Genomic DNA, 22,343 nt, shown 5'->3' with positions numbered 1-22,343 from the left:
CCTATTTGTTTTAAATAGTTGTCCTATTTTTATCACCTGTGAGAGCTCAGTGGATACCAGAATCCTAGAATGTGCAGCTGAGTTCTGGAGGCCATCTTGTGGGTCATCCTCTTCACAGCTGAGTAAACTGAGTTCCCGAGTGGTCACTTGATTCACGCCAAATCACACAATTTAATAACTGAGCAAACTCTCAACCCGTTTCAAAGGAGCTTGGTGGACTGCAGGTGCCTCTGCCGTGGGAGCCAGCCACTGTGCACCTTTCCTCATTGGGCCGCAGGGGGGCAGTGTTGTGCAGTGGAAGCAATGTGTCCAAGGCAGAGCCGTGGGGCTGGCCCCTGGCCTTGCCACTTGGTGGCAGATCTTGGAACAGGAAAGTGAATGAGAATGACAATAGGCATCCTACTGGGTCCCTCATGGGATGTAAAAAAGACAGAATGCTTGGACCATGGCAGATCTCTAATGGACAGTAGCTGCCATCACAACCAGCCATATGTTTTTGTATATTTTTAGCTGTACACTAGCTATGTATTTGTTATGCATATATGCATTTTCATCTGAAATCCATCTCCTTAATTTCTAGCTACATGATTTAAATCTCCATATTTTCTCACATCCTGAGCAGAGTATCTGCACCATGTTTAATTCTTTTTTAAAGATTTATTTCTTTATTTGAAAGGCAGAGAGAGAGAGAGAGAGAGATCCTCCATCTGATGGTTCACTCCCCAAATGGCTGCAACAGCCAGAGCTGTGCTGATCTGAAGCCAGAAACCAGAAGCTTCTTCTGGGTCTCCCACCTGGGTGCAGGAGCCCAAGGACTTGGGCCATCTTCTGCTGCATTCCCAAGCCATAGCAGAGAGCTGGATCAGAAGTGGAGCAGCCGGGACTTGAACTGGTGCCCATATGGGATGCTGGCTCTGTAGGTGGCGGCTTTATCTGCTAGGCCATGGCATGCCCCCCCCCCTTAATTCTTTAGTGCCTCAGTTTCCTCATTTGTAGTAGGAGGGAAGGGTGGGACAAAATAGATTTTAAGTCTCCTTTAGCCCTTTCTATGCACTCATTAGTTTTTTTAAAATTACTTGTTTATTTATTTTGAAAGGCAGAGAGGCCGGCGTCGTGGCTCACTAGGCTAATCCTCCGCCTTGTGGTGCCGGCACACCGGGTTCTAGTCCCGGTTGGGGCACCGGATTCTGTCCCAGTTGCCCCTCTTCCAGGCCAGCTCTCTGCTATGGCCCGGGAGTGCAGTGGAGGATGGCCCAAGTGCTTGGGCCCTGCACCCCATGGGAGACCAGGAGAAGCACCTGGCTCCTGGCTTCAGATCGGCGCGGTGTGCCGGCCGCGGCGGCCATTGGAGGGTGAACCAACAGCAAAGGAAGACCTTTCTCTCTGTCTCTCTCTCTCTCACTATCCACTCTGCCTGTCAAAAAAAAAAAAAAAAAAAAAAAAAAAAAAAAAAAAAGGCAGAGAGAAAGAGAAAGAGACATACCCATAGGGAGGTAGAGACAGAAAGAAAGAGGGAGAGGGAGCCCCCATCTTGTTCACACCCCCAAACACCTGCAATAGATGGGGTTGACCCAGGCTGAAGGCTGGAGGCTAGAACTCAATCCAGGTCTCCCGCATGGTGGCAGGGACCCAGCTGCTTGATCCCTTCCAAAGTGCACATGAACAGGAAGCTGGGGTCAGGACTGGAGCTGAGACTTGCAGCCAAGCGTCCTGATAGGGGAAGAGGGTGTCCCAAGCAGTGTTTCAGTCATCATGGTGCCAAATGCCTGCTCGCAGATGGTTTTCTGAAGTCAGAAACCTCAGCTTCTCAGAGGAGAGTTTGAAGGTTTGAACTATCTCCATTAGCCTCCTACAGTGATGCACTTCTCTGCCTGTACAATGAACAATATTGGGTTGAAACATCATTCTCAGGAGTTTTTTAAAAAATGCTGGGAGTTGGGGTAGAGGACAAATGAATGCTAAAAAATATTACTGAGGCTGGTGCTGTGGCGTAGCGGGTAAAGCTGCCGCCTGCAGTGCCAGCATCCCATATGGGTGCTGGTCCGAGTCCTGGCTGCTCCATTTCCCATCCAGCTCTCTGCTATGGCCTGGGAAAGCAGTAGAAGATGACACAGGTCCTTGGGCCCCTACATCCACATGGGAAGCCCCGGAAGAAGCTCCTGGCTCCTGGCTTCGGACTGGCCCAGCCCCAGCCACTGCAGCCATTTGGGGAGTGAACCAGTGGATCTTCCTCTCTCTGTCTTCCTGTCTCTCTGTAACTCTGACTTTCAAATAAGTGAATAAATTTCTACTTTAAAAAGAGATTTAAAAATATTGTTAAGCAGAGAGCAGTATGGAGGAAAATTAACTTGAATCAGCATCTTACTAAATACCAGAAGGATCCAAGATTTAAATAGTCATTAACAATCTATTAAAGAAAAAACTTTTGAAAAAAGTCTTTTAAATTTTTTCTCAGTAACAGAAATGTCTTTCAAAGACATTAAGTAGAGTAGGCTATGACCAGATATAGTGCATATGATCAAATACGTCAAGTCAGACTAAAATGTGTATATATGCAATGAACTACACATTGAGAGAAATAAAGAAAATAAAGGAAAAAATGTAATAGCAACATCTGATAAAAGTTAACTATTCAAACCTAGAAGGCACAGGAATATAAGAATCAACAGGTCAAATTTATTCAGTAGGCAATTAAGAGTGACCCACGTTGTCTCATGGAAAAAGGGTCTATGAACCAATAGAAAAACACAATATGAAATTAGGCGGCCCACTTAATAGAAATAGATTACATGGTCACAATGGGAAAAGTATGAGTTCCCATTGTAGGAAGCTTAGATCTTTCTGGAGAGTTTTTACAGTATGTAGGAGTCTCTATAAAAAGTCTTCATACTCTTTAATCCGGTAATTCTATTTTGAAGACATACCCTAAAGAAACAAACTCAAAAGAAACAGCATCAGTTGCAGCAGCACAAATATAACTGCTCCATTTATAGTACTAGATAAATAAATAAAAGGGAAAATTTTCCAATGAAAGGACAAAGTTTGTCACACAATTTATCTATGGACCCACACAACACACACATACATTTCGATACACTCCCTAGGCTGAAAACACACATTGGCATACGTGTAGATACTGTCATTGTTTCAGTGGAGACTCCTTCAAGGTGGAACCAAGAAGCACAGGGAGCAGTCGTGTGCCGAGTGCAGCCGCAGTCGTTCATGCACTGACCGTTTTCAGTTGAGTTTGTCTCTTGGTCTCTGTTTCCTCTGCGAAGCAGGGGGTTGAGTTGTTGGTGGCAAGTTCTTGGGAAGGAGCAGGGCAGGAGATGGTGGAGAGGAAACTTGAGGAGAAAGCCTGGGACTTGAAGTAGCCTTTAGAAGGCGGGATAGGCAGCCAAGTATTCCTGGAAGGACTGTGGCTAAGGTTGCATGGTTGAGTTTCTGAATTTGTTCCAGCCTGTAGGGTGTGATATTTTTCCTTCTGGCCTTTGTCCAAAGCCAGGCTTTGGGAACAAGGAAGGGGGTGCAGAGTGAATGAGAAAGGCTGAAATTTGCGGTCAGGTGGAAAGAATGACCAAGGATCAAGTGGGCTGAAGGATTGGTAACTGTGAGTCATTGGGTTGAAGTAACAGAAGTGAACCATTAAGTTAAACAATGAATAGCTCAGGCATCAAGGGGAACACTGAAGGCCGAGGCTTAGAATCAAGGGCGATCAGAAGCACCACAGGCATGGCCAACCAGTCGGGACTCCCTGCGCACGGCTGCCGGTGCTGAGAAGCCGGCCCACCGCCACCTCTGGGCCCACCTTGTCTGGATGCTACAGCTACGAATGCATCCCAAGCTGTTCCTTTGTCCCTGGTGGGCAAGAGCTGAGGCCTCAGGCAGGAGCCTCCATGAGCCTTGTTCGTGCGCCTAATCTCTGCTTTCTGTGCACCTTACACTGAAAAGTCTCAGCTTTGGGACTTCTAACACCATTCATTCTGTTGACCTTCTGGTCCTGGGCATGGAAATGACTATTTTTTTTTTAAATCAATTTATTTATTTGAGAGGCACAGATAGAGAGAGGGAGAGACAATGCCGTTCACTCCCCAGATGGCCGCAATGGCCGGAGCTGGGCCAATCCGAAGCCTGGATCTGGGAGCTTCTTCCAGGTCTCCCATGTGGGTGCAGGGAACCAAGCACTTGGGCCCTCTTCGACTGCTTTCTCGGGTGCATTAGCAGGGAGCTGGATTGCAAGAGCAGCAGCTGGGACTCAAATCGGCACCCATATGGGATGCCAGAGCCACAGACGGAGGCTTAACCTACTAAGTCATAGTGCTGGCCCCTCTATAACTTTCTTTTATTCAATTATCATTGATTGAAAGACCTAGAGTGTTTTCTGTTCTTCTGACTGAATCCTAATTGAAAGTAAAAATGAATATTGTGGAATTTGCTTGACCTTCCTCTGAATTCCAAGGTCGTCAGATTCAGAAAAAGCATCCTGTTGCCGAGAACTCCTGGGTCCCACTGGGGAGTTATGATCTGGAGCAGCGAGGGTCCCTCCGTACTCCCTGTCCATCCTCTTTCTTCCTAGACACCCAGGTAGACCCCATTTCCCACACATGCAAAGGGTTGCTAGTGAATGGAATACAGATGGAATTTGTGTCTGGCATTTCCAGACCTGAACCACAAGACTCTTCCTTCTCTCTCTCTTTTTTCTGCCGCGTGGACTTCAACACTCAGGTGCACCCTGGACGTACATGTTTGGGTCAGAGCCTCTCTCCACCTGGGCCCTTGACTGCCCAAGGGGAGCAGGCTCTCCTCACATCCAACTCTGCTAGTTGGACTTCATGAGTGCAAGAGAAACTTCTGTCTGGGAAGTCACTGGACTTGGGTTTATCTGTTATAGTGTCCAGGGGGCACCTTCACCAATATATCATCTGCAAAGACTTAAGTTAGGAAGCAAGTGGCTAAGAAGGGAGGTGGTTGGGCTTGGAGTCTCTGCTGACTCTGCTGCTTACTATTTATATGAATGTGAGTGAGTCACGCAATTTCTCTAAGTCTCAGTTCCCTCTGCTGTAAAAAATATGGAAAATAATGTTATTCTGTGGTGACATAATAAGGAATTACTGCACACAATTCTACATATGCATCTATATACATAATACAATATATAACTGCTATGCTATGCTATCCTATATGTAATTAATGAAAACTCAGTAACCATTAGCCATTTTTGATTTTAGCCAACTAGAAAGGAGATGAAAGCTTGCTCTGTGTGCTATTTTAAGTAGGTAATGCCTTACATAACCTTGAGGTTTACCAATGTAAGTTGAGTAAACTACTATTTTTAACTGAATGGAGCTTGTTTGCATAGTCAATCACATGGCCATTGAACTTTCTTCCAGGGGTTGTCATCAGATTTTCCCACTGCAGTTGCTGGAACATGATGTAGCTGGGTCCACGTCACTTTCCTAGGGGAACTTCAAGTGCAACTGAAAGGCGAATAGGAACAGGACACCGTAAACCACAGCCTCACCTGACCTCCCCACTTAGCACTGGCGATGCCTTCCTTCTCACCCTATTGCATGGGTGACAATGCAGGACATTTTCCTTGCTGCCTGGCTTGCCTCCTTGAATCACGTGCAGGAAATGAATGAAAGAAAAGTTAATGAAATTTAATGAGGGGACTGTTTACAGGTCAGGTTGAGGACAACCAAGGTGGGTGGGACAAAGCACTTGCAGGCTACACTGTGGGGAGCATTTATCAGCTCTGGGCTTGGAGGAGGTGAGAGCAAGGAACGGTGCCTGGAATCGGGCTGACAGCTCTGGGAAGAGGCTGCACAGCCATGGTCCAGCTTCAATATGTAGAGAAGGAGTCAGGGCAATCAAAGTGTCCACCTTCTCTCCTCCCACCCCCTCCTGCTGGGACTCCCATGGACTGAGCCCAGCTGAAGCCAGAAGACGAGGGAGTCCACTTGATGCCCTCCATGAAGTCCATAAGTCAGCCTCCAGGGGCCACAGGGCAATGTGGAGAAGAGTGGAGAGTGGATCTTGAAGGGCAAAGGAGAGTGTTCCAGACTTTGCCCCTGCGGGACTGTGAGCTTCCTACAAGCTGAGTCCCATTCTTCTTGCCTCTGTATTCTCAGTGCTCGGCAAAGGATACTTAGTGGACACTAGTTGAACAAATGAGTGTGGAGAACAAAGATGTGGAAATTGGAAAGAAAATGTGTGACATCCTGCTGTTCTTAATTTGTGCTGGGGTTGGTGCAGCTTCCTCCCTGGAATGAGGGCTCTGATTGGCTTGCGGCAGTCAGAGCTCTGGGAGCCCATTGCTTCCATCTCTGAGATGCGGCATTCCTCACACAGTGGCAACTGCTCATCTCCTGTGAGATCATTCCGAACCCGTGACCAGTGTCCTGCACAGAGGTCAGCCTCTCCAGGCTGTACGGCTGTTTCTGGAGCCCTTGCACAAGCCAAAGGTTTCCAAGCTGATGTCCAACTGCCTGCTGCCACTTCTTTTAGATTCCCTTACCTTTTCCTTGATATCTTTTAACCTAAACTAAACTTTGGCTGATATTCTTCCTTTGTTTCTTAACTGTAGGTCCAGCTCTATCAGTCGCTACAGATTTGTCAGCCAGTGGATTAGGAACTATTAATCAATAACGGCAAAAGTAGGGCACACAGAAGAGCAATATGTATTTCAGAACATTTCAGCTCAGGACTGGCTAGCAGCTCTCTCTGGTCCTGGTCAGGATGTGCTGCAGAATCTGTCATATTTCCCTCCTTACCAGTGTCCTACTCCTAATGATGACAGTTTTCTCCCCGCTTTGTGGTTCAGGAAAATATTTTAGAGATGAATGGTATATAAAAAATCAACACCGTTCAGGGCTGCAGTAAATATAATACACAATTACAATTTTTTGAAAGATATAAAAACTCACATCATATTAATGGTGGATATAGTCTTATTATGAAACTTTACTTTTTTCTTAAAGAAACATCATTTCCATCATAAGATTTAATTGTGGTTTATAGCCCTCATCTATAATCCTGTAGAACTGTGGTCTTTCTACTTCCTACCTGTTGAATTTATTATATAGTGGAGGATTATGCATGTGTTTATGAATTGAAAATATATTATTCCAAAAATTTAAGAAAAAAGAAAGGAAGGAAGGAGGAGGGAGGGTTGGAGGGAAGCAACATTGTGTGCTTAAAATGCTATGTATGAAATATATTCTCTGTATATAAATAAAAAATAAAATTTAAAAAGAAACACCATTTCCATGTATTTTTTAAAAAAGATGTATTTTACTTATTTATATTGGAATTACAGAGAGAGGGAGAGAAAGATTGATCTTGCATTTGCTGGTTCACTCCCCAAATGGCTGCAATGGCCAGGACTGACACTGAGCAGGCCAAAGCCAGGAGCTTCTTCCAGGTGTCCCATGTGAGTGACAGGGCCCAAGCACTTGGGCCATCCTCCTCTTCTTTCCCAAGAATATTAGCAGGAAGCTGGATCAGAAGTGGAGCAGCTGAGACTTGAACCAGCACCCATATGGGATGCTGGCGCTGCAGGCAGCGGCTTAACCCTCTATGCTGCAATACTGGCCACTATTCCATGTATTTTAAATCAGTTATTATGAGACAAGTCTTTTGATATAGAATTAAGCATTCATTTAAAAGGAAAGTAGATGATAATTATATGTAAAATGTGTTTCCTGTGTCTTTTCTGATTTATTTAGTTGTTTTGGTTTACCTGAAGCAAGCAGAAAAATAATAGAATAGAAGAAAAAATTTGGTCAAAGGAGTATCAGCTATATGTGTGGTTGTAATATAACACAAATAGGTTTCTTAGAGCCTGAATTTTTAACAGCCATCACTAATCATTAAGCCCATTCACCTTTTCTACATTGAGTGTGTCACTGAGGGCATGAATCAAATTTTTTCCCATGATGACTTAGTCATGTGGAATTTGGTCAAGTTTATCTAAGATTTTTACTGTAGAAAGAGTTTCTCCACAAGATAAGACGTGTTTCCTCTGGTTCAAGACAGCCAAATTAGGAATCTGAGGACATAAAACAGTATGTTCCTGATGTCTTAAATATATGCACTCATGGCCTGTATTTTATTCCCAAGCTCACTGTTTGTTGGATACCTGTTTTTGAGCTCTATACCTGATGCCCCAGGATTTAATGAAAGTGAGACATGGTCCCTGCCAACAAGAGCTTCCCTAGAGAGAAACTGAGAGGCTTCTAGAAAGGAAAAGTAGACGTTTGAGTTGGAAATAACCAGGATCAGTGAAGGAAACTATGTTCATTTACCTGGAAGTTTTTGTGTTTTTAAAAATATTTATTTGAACTATTGGGATTGCATCAAATTGAGAAGTTTCTGTACTGCAAAAGAAACAGTCAGGAGAGTGAAGAGACAACCGACAGAATGGGAAAAAATATTTGCAAACTATGCAACAGATAAAGGGTTAATAACCAGAATCTACAAAGAGATCAAGAAACTCCACAAAAATAAAACCAACAACCCACTTAAGAGATGGGCCAAGGACCTCAATAGACATTTTTCAAAAGAGGAAATCCAAATGGCCAACAGACACATGAAAAAATGTTCAAGGTCATTAGCAATCAGGGAAATGCAAATCAAAACCACAATGAGGTTTCACCTCACCCCGGTTAGAATGGCTCACATGCAGAAATCTACCAACAACAGATGCTGGCGAGGATGTGGGGAAAAAGGGACACTAACCCACTGTTGGTGGGAATGCAAACTGGAAAAGCCACTATGGAAGTCAGTCTGGAGATTCCTCAGAAACCTGAATATAACCCTACCGTTCGACCCAGCCATCCCACTCCTTGGAATTTACCCAAAGGAATTTAAATTGGCAAACAAAAAAGCGGTCTGCACCCTAATGTTTATTGCAGCTCAATTCACAATAACTAAGACCTGGAACCAACCTAAATGCCCATCAACAGTAGACTGGATAAAGAAATTATGGGATATGTACTCTTTAGAATACTATACCGCAGTAAGAAACAATGAAATCCAGTCATTTGCAACAAAATGGAGGAATCTGGAACACATCATGCTGAGTGAAATAAGCCAGTCCCAAAGGGACAAATACCATATGTTCTCCCTAATCGGTGACAACTGACTGAACACTGAAAAGGAAACCTATTGAAGTGAAATGGACACTATGGGAAACGGTGACTTGATCAGCATAGCCCTGACTGTTAATGAACAACTTAATACATTATCCCTCTTAGTAGTTTTTTTGTCTGTTCTACTTAATATGACTGGTTTAATTCTGTAATTAATACACAGTTATTCTTAAGTGTTGAAAATTAACTGAAATGTGATCCCTGTTAAACATAAGAGTGGGAATAAGAGAGGGAAGAGATGTATAATTTGGGACATGCTCAAGCTGACTTGCCCCAAATGGTAGAGTTAGAAACATACCAGGGGATTCCAATTCAATCCCATCAAGGTGGCATGTACCAATGCCATCTCACTATTCCAAGTGATCAATTTCAGTTCACAATTGATCATAATGAAAGGACTAAGAGTCAAAGGGAGCACATAAACAAGTCTAGTACCTGCTAACACTAACCGATAGAATAAATAAAGGGGAGAGTGATCCAACATGGGAAGTGAGATACTCAGCAGACTCATAGAATGGCAGATGTCCTAAATAGCACTCTGGCCTCAGAATCAGCCCTAAAGGCATTCGGATCTGGCTAAAAAGCCCATGAGAGTATTTCAGGCATGGAAAGCCAAGACACTCTGGCAAAAGATCTCTGTGAGTGAGATCCCAGTGGAAAGAACAGGTCATCAAAGAAGGAGGTACCTTTCTCTGAAGGGAGGAGAGAACCTCCACTTTGACTATGACCTTGTCTAAACAAGATAAGAGTCAGAGAACTCAGAGGGCTTCCATAGCCTTGGAAACTCATGACTGGAGCATAGGGCGATTACTGATGCCATAGACAGGAGTGTCAATTGGTAAAGTCAACAACAGGAGTCACTGTTCACTTACTCCTCATGTAGGATCTCTGTCCTTAATGTGCTGTACATTGAGATTTAATGCTATAACGAGTACTCAAACAATATATTTCACTTTGTGTTTCTATGGGGGTGCAAACTGTTGAAATCTTTACTTAATGCATACTAAACTGATCTTCTGTAAAAAAAAAAAAAGAAATTATCAATTCCCAACTTGACTCTCACTGGGATTAAACATGACAATAGGTCTGATCTGATTTCATCATCATTTAAAAAAAATCATCTATTATTTTTCACTTTATGTTTCTGTGTGGGAGCAAGCTGTTGAAATCCTTACTTAGTGTATACTAAGCTGATCTTCTGTATATTAAGATAATCGAAAATGAATCTTGATGTGAATGGAAGGGGAGAGGGAGTGGGAAAGGGGAGGGTAGTGGGTGAGAGGGACGGTATGGGGGGGAAGCCATTGTAATCCATAATTCGTACTTTGGAAATTTATATTCATTAAATAAAAGTTAAAAAAATGAAAAAAAAATATTTATTTGAAAGGCAGAATTAGAGAGAGAGAGAGAAATCTTCCATCTACTGGTTTACTCCCCAAATGGCTGCAATGGCCAAAGGTGGGCGATCCAAAGGCAGGTGCCAGGAGTTTCTTCTAGGTCTCTCACATGGGTACAGGGGTCCAAGGACCATCTTCTACTGCTTTCCCAGCCCATACCAGAGAGCTGGATGGGAAGTGGAGCAGCCAGGACTCGAACCAGCACCCACATGGGATGCCGGCACTGCAGGCGGCGGCTTTACCTGCTAAGCCACAGTGCCAGCCCCTGAAAGTTTTTATTTACTACCTTGAATATGATCTTTTGGTCAAGCATGGAATCAGAAAGTAGGTAAACTTAGGAGAAATAGTTTAATTGTAGCGTAACAGTGGTGGACTGATTGTTATGAGGTAATCAAATGTGTGCATGAATTAACACATTCGTAATTCTTCCTTAATTTGCTTAGACTTTGATAGAGACAAAGTTAGAAACTGGATAAATCATTCTACATTTGAAAGGATATAAGGGGGGGCCAGCACAGTGGCTCACTTGGTTGATCCTCTGCCTGTGGCGCCAGCATTCCATATGGGCACCGGGCTCTGTCCTGGTTGCTCCTCTTCCAGTCCAGCCCTCTGCTGTGGCCTCAGGAAGGCAGTGGAGGATGGCCCACGTGCTTGGGCCCTGCACCTGCATGAGAGACCAGGAGGAAGCACCTGGCTCCTGGCTTCTGGCTTCAGATCAGCGTAGCTCCAGCTGCAGCAGCCATTTGGGGTTGAACCAAGGGAAGGAAGACCTTTCTCTCTGTTTGTCTGTCTCACTGCTAACTCTGTCAAATTAAAAAAAAGATATAAGGGATTATTTTGTTACAAGAGTAAAAAAAAAAAACCCAACATTTGAATATAAAAGAAGGTAGGCAAGAAAATCAATATTAACAAATAATTCAGGGCCAGCGCTGTGGCGCAGTGGGTTAAAGCCCTGGCCTGAAGCGCCAGCATCCCATATGGGCACCAGTTCTAGTCCCGGCTGCTCCTCTTCCAATCCATCTCTCTGCTATGGCCTGCAATAGCTGTAGAAGATGGCCCAATTCCTTGGGCCCTTGCACCTACATGGAATTTCCAAAAGAAGATCCTGGCTCCTGGCTCCTGGCTTCAGGTCAGTGTAGCTCCAGCCATTGCGGCCATCTGAGGAGTGAACCAGCAGATGGAAGACCTCTCTTTGTCTCTACCTCTCTCTCTAACTCTGTCTTTCAAATAAATAAAATTAAAAACAAAACACATGAATAATTCTAAATGTCCAGTTACTGCCACTGGCTTATAAAAATATGCCATATTATATTAGGACACAACAGGTAACAATGCAAATATATTAACAATATACCGACTTTCCTTGATACCCAGAGAGAGGTGTGTACAGTTCTGTTCTGCTTTATGGTTATAACTTACAGTGAAACGTTCACAACACAGGAGCCCTTGATGACCTGCAAAGGAAGGAAGAGGATGTCCTCTTAGGTGCAGGAATCCACTTAGGTGGCATCAGCCATGGCTTGCAAATGGAACAGCACACCCACCTTAAGGGAAAAGTGATGGCGTGCACATCGCAGATCTACAGAGGATGTAGGAAGCACTTCTGCTGGCAGTTCCTGCCGTTGTCGCCACTGGAAGTCCAGCTGATGTCAGTGTCACACCCTTTAGGAACGCTGGCCTTCGGGCTGTGCTGAAGTTCACTGCTGCCACTGTATCCACTCTGATTGCAGTTGGGTTCCTGCCTGGAGCCCACTCACCAGATCCAGCCGGCCTTCTGGGAGCCACATTTTCTTGTGGTTACTGAACCCAGTGCTGACCACCAGCCTCTCCCAGAGGCATCCTATGTGCACCTGCCTGCTAAGCGTCTGTGCAACACAGACTCTTCTGTACTGTGAGGACACTGCCCTCCCAGGCCACCACAGAGGAGCTCACACAGAGGGTGTGATGTGGTGGATGCTGGCATGGGGAGTTCTGCACCAGCGTGCCACCACCTCCCATAAACACCATGGGAGATCATGCCTGCTGTCCGCTTCCTGGAAGAAATTGGAAAGCAAGCAGTTAAGATGTTGCTTGCCTAGGTTTAAGTCCCCACTGATTCCAGCTTCCTGCTAATTCCCAGGAGGCAACAGGTAATGGCCCAAGTAATTGGGTGGGTCCCTGTATCACCCACAAGGGAGACCCAGATGGAGTTCCAGTTTCCTGGCTTTGGCCTGAGACAGCCCTGTCTATTGGGGGCATTTTGGGAAGTCAGACAGAGGAGGGATGTCTGTCTGGCTCTATCTCTCTGTCTCCCTGCCTTTCAAATCAATAAGCAAATAAATAAATAAGAAAATGAGAAGGAAGAAAGGAAGAACAAAAGTGATGGCAGAGGAGGAAGTTCAGGATGATCAGGCAGCTCCAGCCGCTGGGTTTACATCAGCTCAGCCTGAGGGTGTGGGCTGGACTGCAGGCTCAGGAGCCCTCCGTGTCTGCTCAGCAGGGCCCTTGTGAGGATGGCACACTCAGCCTGCCCCTGGGGACTTGTCAGCCGTGCCTGCTGCCCAGGTCCCTGTATGGCAAGAACCACCAAGTGAGCTGAAGTTCTTATTTCCATCAGGTTGCTGGAAAATAAACACCCATTTCTAAACATAATAAAAAGCAGCCAGCGCTGCGGCTCACTAGGCTAATCCTCCGCCTTGCGGCACCGGCACACCGGGTTCTAGTCCCAGTCAGGGCACCGGATTCTGTCCCGGTTGCCCCTCTTCCAGGCCAGCTCTCTGCTGTGGCCAGGGAGTGCAGTGGAGGATGGCCCAAGTCCTTGGGCCCTGCACCCCATGGGAGACCAGGATAAGTACCTGGCTCCTGCCATCGGAGTAGCGCAGTGCGCGGGTGGAGGCGGCCATTGGAGGGTGAACCAACAGCAAAAGGAAGACCTTTCTCTCTGTCTCTCTCTCACTGTCCACTCTGCCTGTAAAAAAAAAAAAAAAAAAAAAAAAAAGCAATCATTGCAATATCTAAGAATTCAGCATGGGTCTAGAGATACTCACAGGACTCTTGTTCTCTTGTTCTCACCCTTAATGTTTACTGCTTTCGGTTGGACCAAGGTTTGGCCAGCTCAGCCCTAGTGACGTTTTGCCGAGAGAATTCTTTGGTGTCTGGGGTTGTGCTGTGAAGACGAGAATGTTTAGCAGTGTCTCTGGGCTCCACCCTTACTACAAGCTGGTAGCAGCACCTGTCCCTCTGCAACAACCCGGCTGTGACAACCAAAAATGTCTCCAAACACTGTGTCCCCTGGGAAAGCACAGGACCAAACTGTCCATGTTGAGAAGCCCTGGTTTAGATAAATGAACAGTTGATCACCTGTATAGTGTAGACAGTATGGGCGTGGCACAGAGAGAAGGGGGGAAAGAAAATAAGACATTGTTAGATGTTTGTGCAAAGTGGTGCAGTCTCAATTATTCCTGGGAGTCCCAATTTTTCCTAGTAGACAACCTACAGAGCAGTATCTCTGAAGAAGCCACCAACTGTCCTGAGTTCTCCAAGCCTCGCGTGGGTGTTGTCATAGTCTGGCCTCTGTGACCCGAGCACAGGAAGTTTCTGAGCCCAGTCCAGATAGACTGTTCTGTTTCTGTCTGGCTGGAGAACGTTCCTTGGGGGTGAAGCTCAGGGTGGGGTCTTAGGTGCAGTTGGCTGATGCAGATGGCCTATCTTCAGGGCTTGCAGCGTCATCTTAGTGTGAGTGTGCAAGACATTGGGAGCATGCTCAGTTGAGTAAGCCCCGTGGACATGACCTTCCTTGTCTGGAGGCAGCAAGTCCACCTGCTCAGCCTCTGACGGGCGGCGCTCTCCAGTCAGCCGGAATTGATTCCCATCGCTCTGCAGAAGTATGATCTCATCAGTGCTGGCAGGGTTATCCTGTTCTCAATCTCTAGGGCTTTCGGCACTGCTCTCTCTCTTAGAAATGCTCTATATTTTATGTAGGAAAGTAGAGAATATTTTTATCTGAACACCTGGCACCAATATTCCTTTTAGGGAAAGAGCTGACTTTTATGGGGGAAAAATTGGTAAGTGCTTGAAATGGATGAAGAGATGTCTAAGTTATATTTAAGCTAGAAAGGTCATCATGATTACAAATGCTGAATGGGTAACAAAGGGGGTAATTCTGTTTTGCTTTTGGGGGTGGTGGGGAACAGAAAGTGGGAAAGGGGAAGAAATAGAAAGGGCGAGGAAGCAGCAAGACGGTGACAGGTTGTATAATTTTGGGCCTCCGAAGTATCACACAAGGTCTTCTTTTCCGTTGGGATATGTTAGGTTGCAAGTAACAGAATTCTAGACTCATGCTGGCTTAAGTAAACGAGAGTTTGAAATCAGAGCTCTGTCATCATCGGCTTGGACTCAGCTGTTTAATGATGCCAACAGGGACACTGCCAGTATTTCCACTTCAGCGTCTTCATTCTGTTGGTTTGTGAGCGCATGCTGCCACAGTGCGGTCTCCAGGCACCTGCTGTGGGCTCACACATTGTCTGTTCAAGGAGGGACACAGGGAAAGGATCCTCTGTCAACAAAGTTAAACCTTTCCCTTAGCCAATTTCTGCTTGCGTCACATGGGATAAAAGAAGACATTTGACTTTCATAGAGGCGGACACGGGAGACGGCCCAGTGCTGGAGCAGCCAGTCCCCTGCATCTGCCCCGTATCTGCTGAACTCACTGGTGCTGGCTGTGGGTGGGCTCGTCTGGGAAGGCGTGAGAGGATGGGGTTCCCACTGAGAGCCGATCTGGGGTGAGCAGAACAAGTTCCTGAGAAAGGCAGAGGCCATCGCGCAAAGGAAACTAGGAGATTCTAGCCGTCTGGAATGAGCAGAAGTTGGGTCATGCGGTTTGGGCGTCCACAGGCTGCGGGTTGGAGAGGTGGGGCAGAGAACCACGAGTTCACAGGGCTGAAGTCTGGTTAAGTTCACCTCTAGCTAACCACCAATTCTTACTGATCGTTCCTCTCCATGGGTGTCAGTTTTTCTCTTTCACACATCCCCCTTCTTTATCTTCACTACTAAGGACTACTAAGCCAGGCTTGACATTTCCATAACCACCTTGTTTTCTCTGCCTTGGCCTTTCCTCCTTTGGGTCTGGTCTCCTGGGCCTTGCTGGTGTCAAGCATGTGTCCCACACTTACAGGGACTGCAGATCCCCCTCAGAGAGACACAGCATGATTCATAAATGCCTAAAAAACAAGGTATGGTAAGAAAGTAACAGCATACTTAGTCATTGTAAGGCTGGGGCTGTGATGTCTCCTCTTCTGCCTCTGAGGGTTCACTCCTCAAACACACAGGTCCTCCAGCCTGGGTCCTCGAGCCCTGTCACAACAGCATGGAGGGCTTTTGGAACCCCAGGTGCCATTAATTTAGGGTGCAAATTATTTGTAGAGGTCAAATAGATAAGTTCAGCTCTCCAAAACAAGCAAAAAAAAAAAAAAAAAAGCCAGTAAATTTGCAGCCATAAGCCTAAGTAGAAAAATGTGTTTCAGAATATGTGATTGTCATGGAAAAAAGGTAACGATATCTTGCTAGGTGGAAAAAGTAGGCTTGGCAACAGTATGTATATTCTGAGTTTGAGGAAAGGGGTGGTGGAGAGAGCTGATTGTATTGTATGAGCACTTTAGGCACTGATCTTAATTTACTCTCCACTAAAATGTGTCTCCATTATGTTGTTTAATACCTGCAGTAAACACATCTGTTAATATGTATCAAGGTTATAGTTGCTTAACATTGAGACATAACAGAGGAAACATTTCCAGTAAGTAGGGCTTCTTTGGAACTCTCCACTGGTGGTCTCAATTTTTTTTAAAAGATTTATGTATGTATTGAGATTTATTTAAGATTTATTGAGGGGAAGAGTTACAGACAGAGAGAAGGAGAGACAGAGAGAAAGGTCTTCCATCTACTGGTTCACTCCCCAAATAGCTGCAAAGGCAGGAGCTGGGCCAATCTGAAGCCAAGAGCCAGGAGCTTCTTCTGGGTCTCCCACATGGGTGCAAGGGCCCAAGCACTTGGGCCATCCTCCACTGCTTTCCCAGGCCACAGCAGAGAGCTGGATTGGAAGTGGAGCAGCTGGGACCAGAACCAGAATCCACATGGGATGCTGGTGCCACAGGCAGTGGCTTAACCTGTTATTCCACAGTGCCAGCCCCAGCCTCAAGTTATTTCAAGACACTATTGTTGTTCTTTTAGTCCAGTTTGAAGCAGCTTCTAGAGTTTGGACACAAAACCGTGTACATTGTATCAGATGACTGATTTGGGGAGAGTTTGGGGATCATTTGTGGGTTTTTATACATGTTCTAGGTGATTTTAGAGTGGCATCTTGAGTTACATGCTACTTGATGATATTTACATTTTAAAAAGTGTCTGAATGGATCAGTGTATACAAGGAAATGGAGATGTTTATTTTTGGTAATGAGAATGTGAGAGAAAAACATGTATTTCTTTCTTATATTTTAAAGTTGTTTTCTACAATGGGGCCATTTCAAATAACCAGACACCAAAAGTTCCTGGACAATGCTCAGTTCACTTCCCCTCTCCATGACCTAGATTCTCAGCAGCCTGAAGGTCAAAAACTTGTCAGAAGGGACCAGGGCGATTATAGGAACAAACCCCATCCCATTCTGAGTCGGCTCCAGACCCCACAGTTCTCATTTCACAACAGGTACCAGGAGGGTGGCGGTGTCAGAGATAAATCTGTGCATTTGTCTTTAGAGACAACTCAGCCAAATTACCAGGCAACAGATGGCAAACTTCCAGACCGTCTTTGTCCCATGACACTTGCGGATGATCAGCGTTTGTGGTTTCTTTTTTTCCCTACAGTCCTAATTTTTGCTAACCACAAAATATCGGTTCTGTCAGCAGGAAGAATTCTAAATTTTCTGATGCTTAATTGATGCTTAAAGCAGAATTCTTGTGCAACAGGAGAATGTGGTTTAAACGATGTAGCATGCTGAGCATCTGATAAGACAAATTAGTGGCTTGACAGGATTTAGAAACACAACCAGTTTTGCCACTTTGTGTTGCTCGACTGGTATGCCAGTGTGGTGTGTGTATGCAGATTTTTCAGAGCTTGTTCTCTGAAGAGGTTGTAGAATGGGATGTCCTCTCTCTGTGCCTGTAACATCCTTTCATCGTGATGCATTGGCTCAGAAACCATAGGTGACACTTACAAGGATAACAAAATACGAAGCATCTGCCAGAGAAACCCTCCTTGAGCTTGACGTTAAGTCTACTGTCCAGCAGGAAATACTGGAGAAGGAGGACCCCATGGGGGTACTCTTTCCACAGGAAACGGCTGTGGTTTCCAGCCCAGCCTGTTCCTGCTCTGTCTTGACCTGATCTCAGTCCGGACAGCATTGGAAATCTAGAAGCAGCTTGAGAAGGACCCACACGGGAAGTTTCCAGAAAGTTCCACCAAGAAAGAGGACATAGAGACACCAGATATTTATTGTATGTGCTTCTTTCCTTGATCTCCCCCTTCTGATTTACTGTCCTGTCAATGCAAAACTGCAGGAAGGAGCAAAAACTGGTCACCTTAAGATTCACTGAAATGTGAACTGGTGGAGGGATTGAAGTTAAGACGTTTCTCTTTCAGAAGAAAATATAAGCAATCAGGATAATTCAAGTCCATAACCCGGAAATAGATCTTTGTAAACAATGGGAGTGGGAATAGGAGAGGGAGGAGGAAGAAGAGTAGGAGCGTGGGCAGGAGGGACGGTATGGTGGGAAGTATCACTATGTTCCTTAATCTGTATATAGGAAATGCATGGCATTTGTATACCTTAAATAAAATTTTAAAAAAGATGTTGCGGGACTGGTGCTGTGGCGCAGCAGGTTAACACCCTGGCCTGAAGTGCCGGCATCCCATATGTTGGTTCGAGACCCAGCTGCTCCACTTCCCATCCAGCTCTCTGCTATGATCTGGGAAAGCAGCAGAAGATGGCCCAAGTGCTTGGGCCGCTGCACCCACGTGGGAGACCCGGAGAAAGCTCCTGGCTCCTGACTGGATTGGTGCAGCTCCAGCCATTGCGGCCATCTGGGGAGTGAACCATCAGATGGAAGACCTCTCTCTCTCTCTCTCTGCCTCTCCTCTCTGTGTGTAACTCTGACTATCAATTAAATAAATCTTTTTTTTTTTAAAAAAGATGTAACACATCAGAGACCATAGAGCTGTAGGTAGCAACATCTAAATGCATGAGCATTGGTGTGGGTCTTGTTTGGGCTCTGGTTTGTTTCCCTTCCTAGGCTGCATCACTACATTTGCATGTGCAGCATCTTTGTCTGAGACAGAGCTTCCTTCTCCAGGGGCTGGGCCACTGGGGAGACTGTAAAGGGCCTGACAGGTCTCGTGCATCTGGTGAGATGGGGCAGACAGCGTTGTTCAGGGGGGTGACCAAAAAGGTGGAAAAGAGAACCCAACCACCCACACCAGCATCTCCTAATCAGGTTTCTCTGAGACTTCAGTTGGTAATTAAGCTTCCATGGCATACACTTTGAGAAAGGGTGGAATCCAAGTTCTTGTCTTTTCTGGCTGCCATATCTGTTCAGTTCATCATTTGTGTTCATTCAAAGTCATTGACCTTCACATAATTCTGGAGTAAAAAAGCATTTTCAACTGGAAGTCCGTCATGACTGCCTTCCTAAACATTGTATTTCACTATAATGCTAGCCCTTTCCATGGAGAATGGGTAGCTATTCTGAGCTGTTATTATGCGCCTGCTCTTTCCTGTCTTGGCACAGCCCATGATTACTGCTTATCCAATCTGCAGGCAGGATGGTGGCCGAGACTGCTGAAACCCCCTGACTGGACCAGAGGATACGCATCTCGGGTTGAGCCACTTCCAGGGCAGGCAGGAAGCAATTACAGTCCCACAAACCAAGATGCATTTATCATTGAGCAGAGCAGGGTGTGCAGTAGGATGGAAGCAGATAAAGAGGTTCTGGCATGATGTGTGTTGTCAGGAGAGAGAGGGCGGAGGAATTCAGATCTGTTAACGCTCACTGTAAACTTGACATTGTGCTAGCTTTTATGGAAACACATAAGCAGACTACAGAGCATAGCTGCTACCATTTAGGAGCATGCAAATTAATTACATCCTGTTTGGAACAAACCATGGTGTATATAGTAGAACAGTATTTATTTATGGAGTGTTTTCCATGTGCTAAGTACAATTTTAAATCATTTACATGTATTAACTAATTTAATCATTTCAACTGCTTGAGCCTGGTTTTAAAACCCTTGGCAAAGGCACCGGGAATAGTGGAGCTACCACATGGACACATACAGACAATGTGTGGCATCTTTCCACCTATACAAAACATATTGGAAAGCTACATTTAATTTATGAATGGTATAGACATTATCTGTATTTATAAAGGGTTTTGAGTCCTTTGAAACAACCTGGAGGTTGTTTCTTCAAGGCCAACAGGAGAATGTTTTCTGCTGCTTCAAATTTTGGGCTTTTTCTGATATCTAGGTTCTCTCTCTCTCTCTCTCTCTCTTTTTTTTTTTTTTTTTTTTTGACAGGCAGAGTTAGACAGTCAGAGAGAGAAAGACAGAAAGAAAGGTCTTCTTTCCATTGGTTCACACCCCAAATGGCCGCTATGGCTGGCACTGTGCTGATCCGAAGCCAGGAGCTGGATACTTCCTCCCAGTCTCCCATGTGGGTGCAGGGCCCAAGGACTTGGGCCATCCTCCACTGCACTCCCGGGCCACAGCAGAGAGCTGGACTGGAAGAAGAGCAACTGGGAGAGAACCGGCACCCCAACCAGGACTAGAACCCGGAGTACCAGCACCACAGGCAGAGGATTAGCCTATGAGCCACGGCGCCAGCCTAGGTTCTCTCTTTAATGGGCTCGCTTGATTAGTTCAGGCCCACCTAGAAAAAATCCCCCTTTTGAGAAACTTAAAAGGCAGCTGATGAGGGTCCTTAATTACTAAAAATCCCCTGACCCCTGCCATATTAAAAGTCGGGATCACAGGAGTGAGGATTACACAGAGGGGCACCTTTGGGGTCATCTTAAGATTCTACCTACCACCGATTTCCTCACAATGGGAGGCCAACCTCTCATGACAAGGGGATGCGCCTGGATGTCTCTGTTTACCTCTGCCAAATGCCTTCCTCTTCCTGGGCCCTGGCATTCACAGCTCCAAACTCAAGACTTCTCAACGTCTGTGGCTTTGTCCGCTATGCTACAGCACTGGACCCAGACACTGGTTCCAAGGACCCTGACCGAAGCCCTCTTCTCTGAGGCTCACTTCCAGACTCAGGCCTGTAAAATCTGGTTTAAGGTTAGAGATGGAGGATTCCTGTGTCAACTTGGCTAACAAAAAGCAGGCCCAGTGGAGCTAACCACAAGCGGTTTGCTGGTACCACAGTGCAACTAGGCTGGCAGGCTCAGGGTTGGGAGACCTCCTGTTGCCATCAGGGACACAGGTAAGGAGACCTCCCCTATAACCAGGTGGAAGGGTGATGGTCAAGAGATGTCCTGATCTATGTCAGACTGAGGGAGCAGAACAGAGACACCCCTCTCTCCTTAATGTCTCACAGATGGGTAATACAGAGTCCAAAATCACTTCAGTCACATCCCCACAAGGATGCATCCTTAGGATCTCAAGCCATCTGGAAGAAGCACTTGGTCTTTCTATGCCAGTGGGCCTGGCCAGAATATCCATTAACAGATGGATGAAAATGGCCACCAGAGGGAAATATAAACTATAACACCATCTTACAGTTGATTTACTTTGTAGGGTGGGGAGGGGAATGGAGTGAGAGTCCTTACGTTCAAACTTCTTTTGCACTAAGGGCTAATTTCAATATGCCAGCAGAGCTGGATAGATCCCAAGTTGTTGGCATCATTACCTCTGGTTCCCCTGCAGAAACTCCTAAGAGGCAATGTCCTCCCCCTTCTCCTCTTCCCTGCCCATCTTAGTCAAAGGAGCCACAGGTCCAGGAGGAGGTTGTGGCCCTGGAGAGAAGGACTCCTCCTCTTCTTCCTGCCTGGTCCCCCCTTATGCAAAAAACCTCAGGCCCTGGAGATTGTGTCCTCAGGGGAGGAGACCCCTCCTCCTTCTGTCCACCCCCCTTATCTGGAAAAATTGGAGGCTCAGAGATTTTGTTCTCTGGGGAGGAGACGCTTCTCCCTCCCTCTCCTACTTGCCCACTTTACCCAGGATTGTTGCCACGTTGGCGTTCCATTCCCTCCTCAACCTCCTCCCCTGATGAAGAGGATCTACCCAAGACCATGCTCCTTGCAGGAAATGCCAAATGGAGAATTTGGACCAACTCCAATGTGGGTTCCCTTTAGGATTTAGAACAGACTGAGGCAAAATTAGACAAATTCCCTGATGACGCAGGCAAATATATAGGTGCCTTTCAAAGCCTGACTCAGGTATTTGAATTGATCTGGAAAGATATATTTTTGCTCCTAAGTCAGACTTCAACCCACAATGAAAGGGATGTAGCCTTAAGGACTACTGAAGAGTTCACGGATAACTTGCGTATCCCCTATCAGCATTCATTCAGATGACAGCACTCCTTATCCTACCAGTAGATTGGCAATCCCCCGTGAGGATCCAGAGTGGGACTATGAGTGCTCCAGGGGAACGTAGAACACGATAGGTTCATGGAGTTGCATCCTCAAAAGGCTAAGGAGGATGAGGGCAAAACCCTTGAATTATGCAAAACTCTGCTCTGTGTTTGAAATGAATGAGGAGTCTTTCAGTCTTTTTAGACAGGCTTAGAGAAGCCCTCATTTAGCCTACCACCCAGAATCAGAG

The sequence above is a fragment of the Oryctolagus cuniculus genome, chromosome 2 (assembly GCF_964237555.1).
Source record: "Oryctolagus cuniculus chromosome 2, mOryCun1.1, whole genome shotgun sequence".
Taxonomy (NCBI): Eukaryota; Metazoa; Chordata; class Mammalia; order Lagomorpha; family Leporidae; genus Oryctolagus; species Oryctolagus cuniculus.
The sequence above is the reverse complement of the archived record's forward strand: the minus strand, read 5'-3'. Positions refer to the sequence as shown.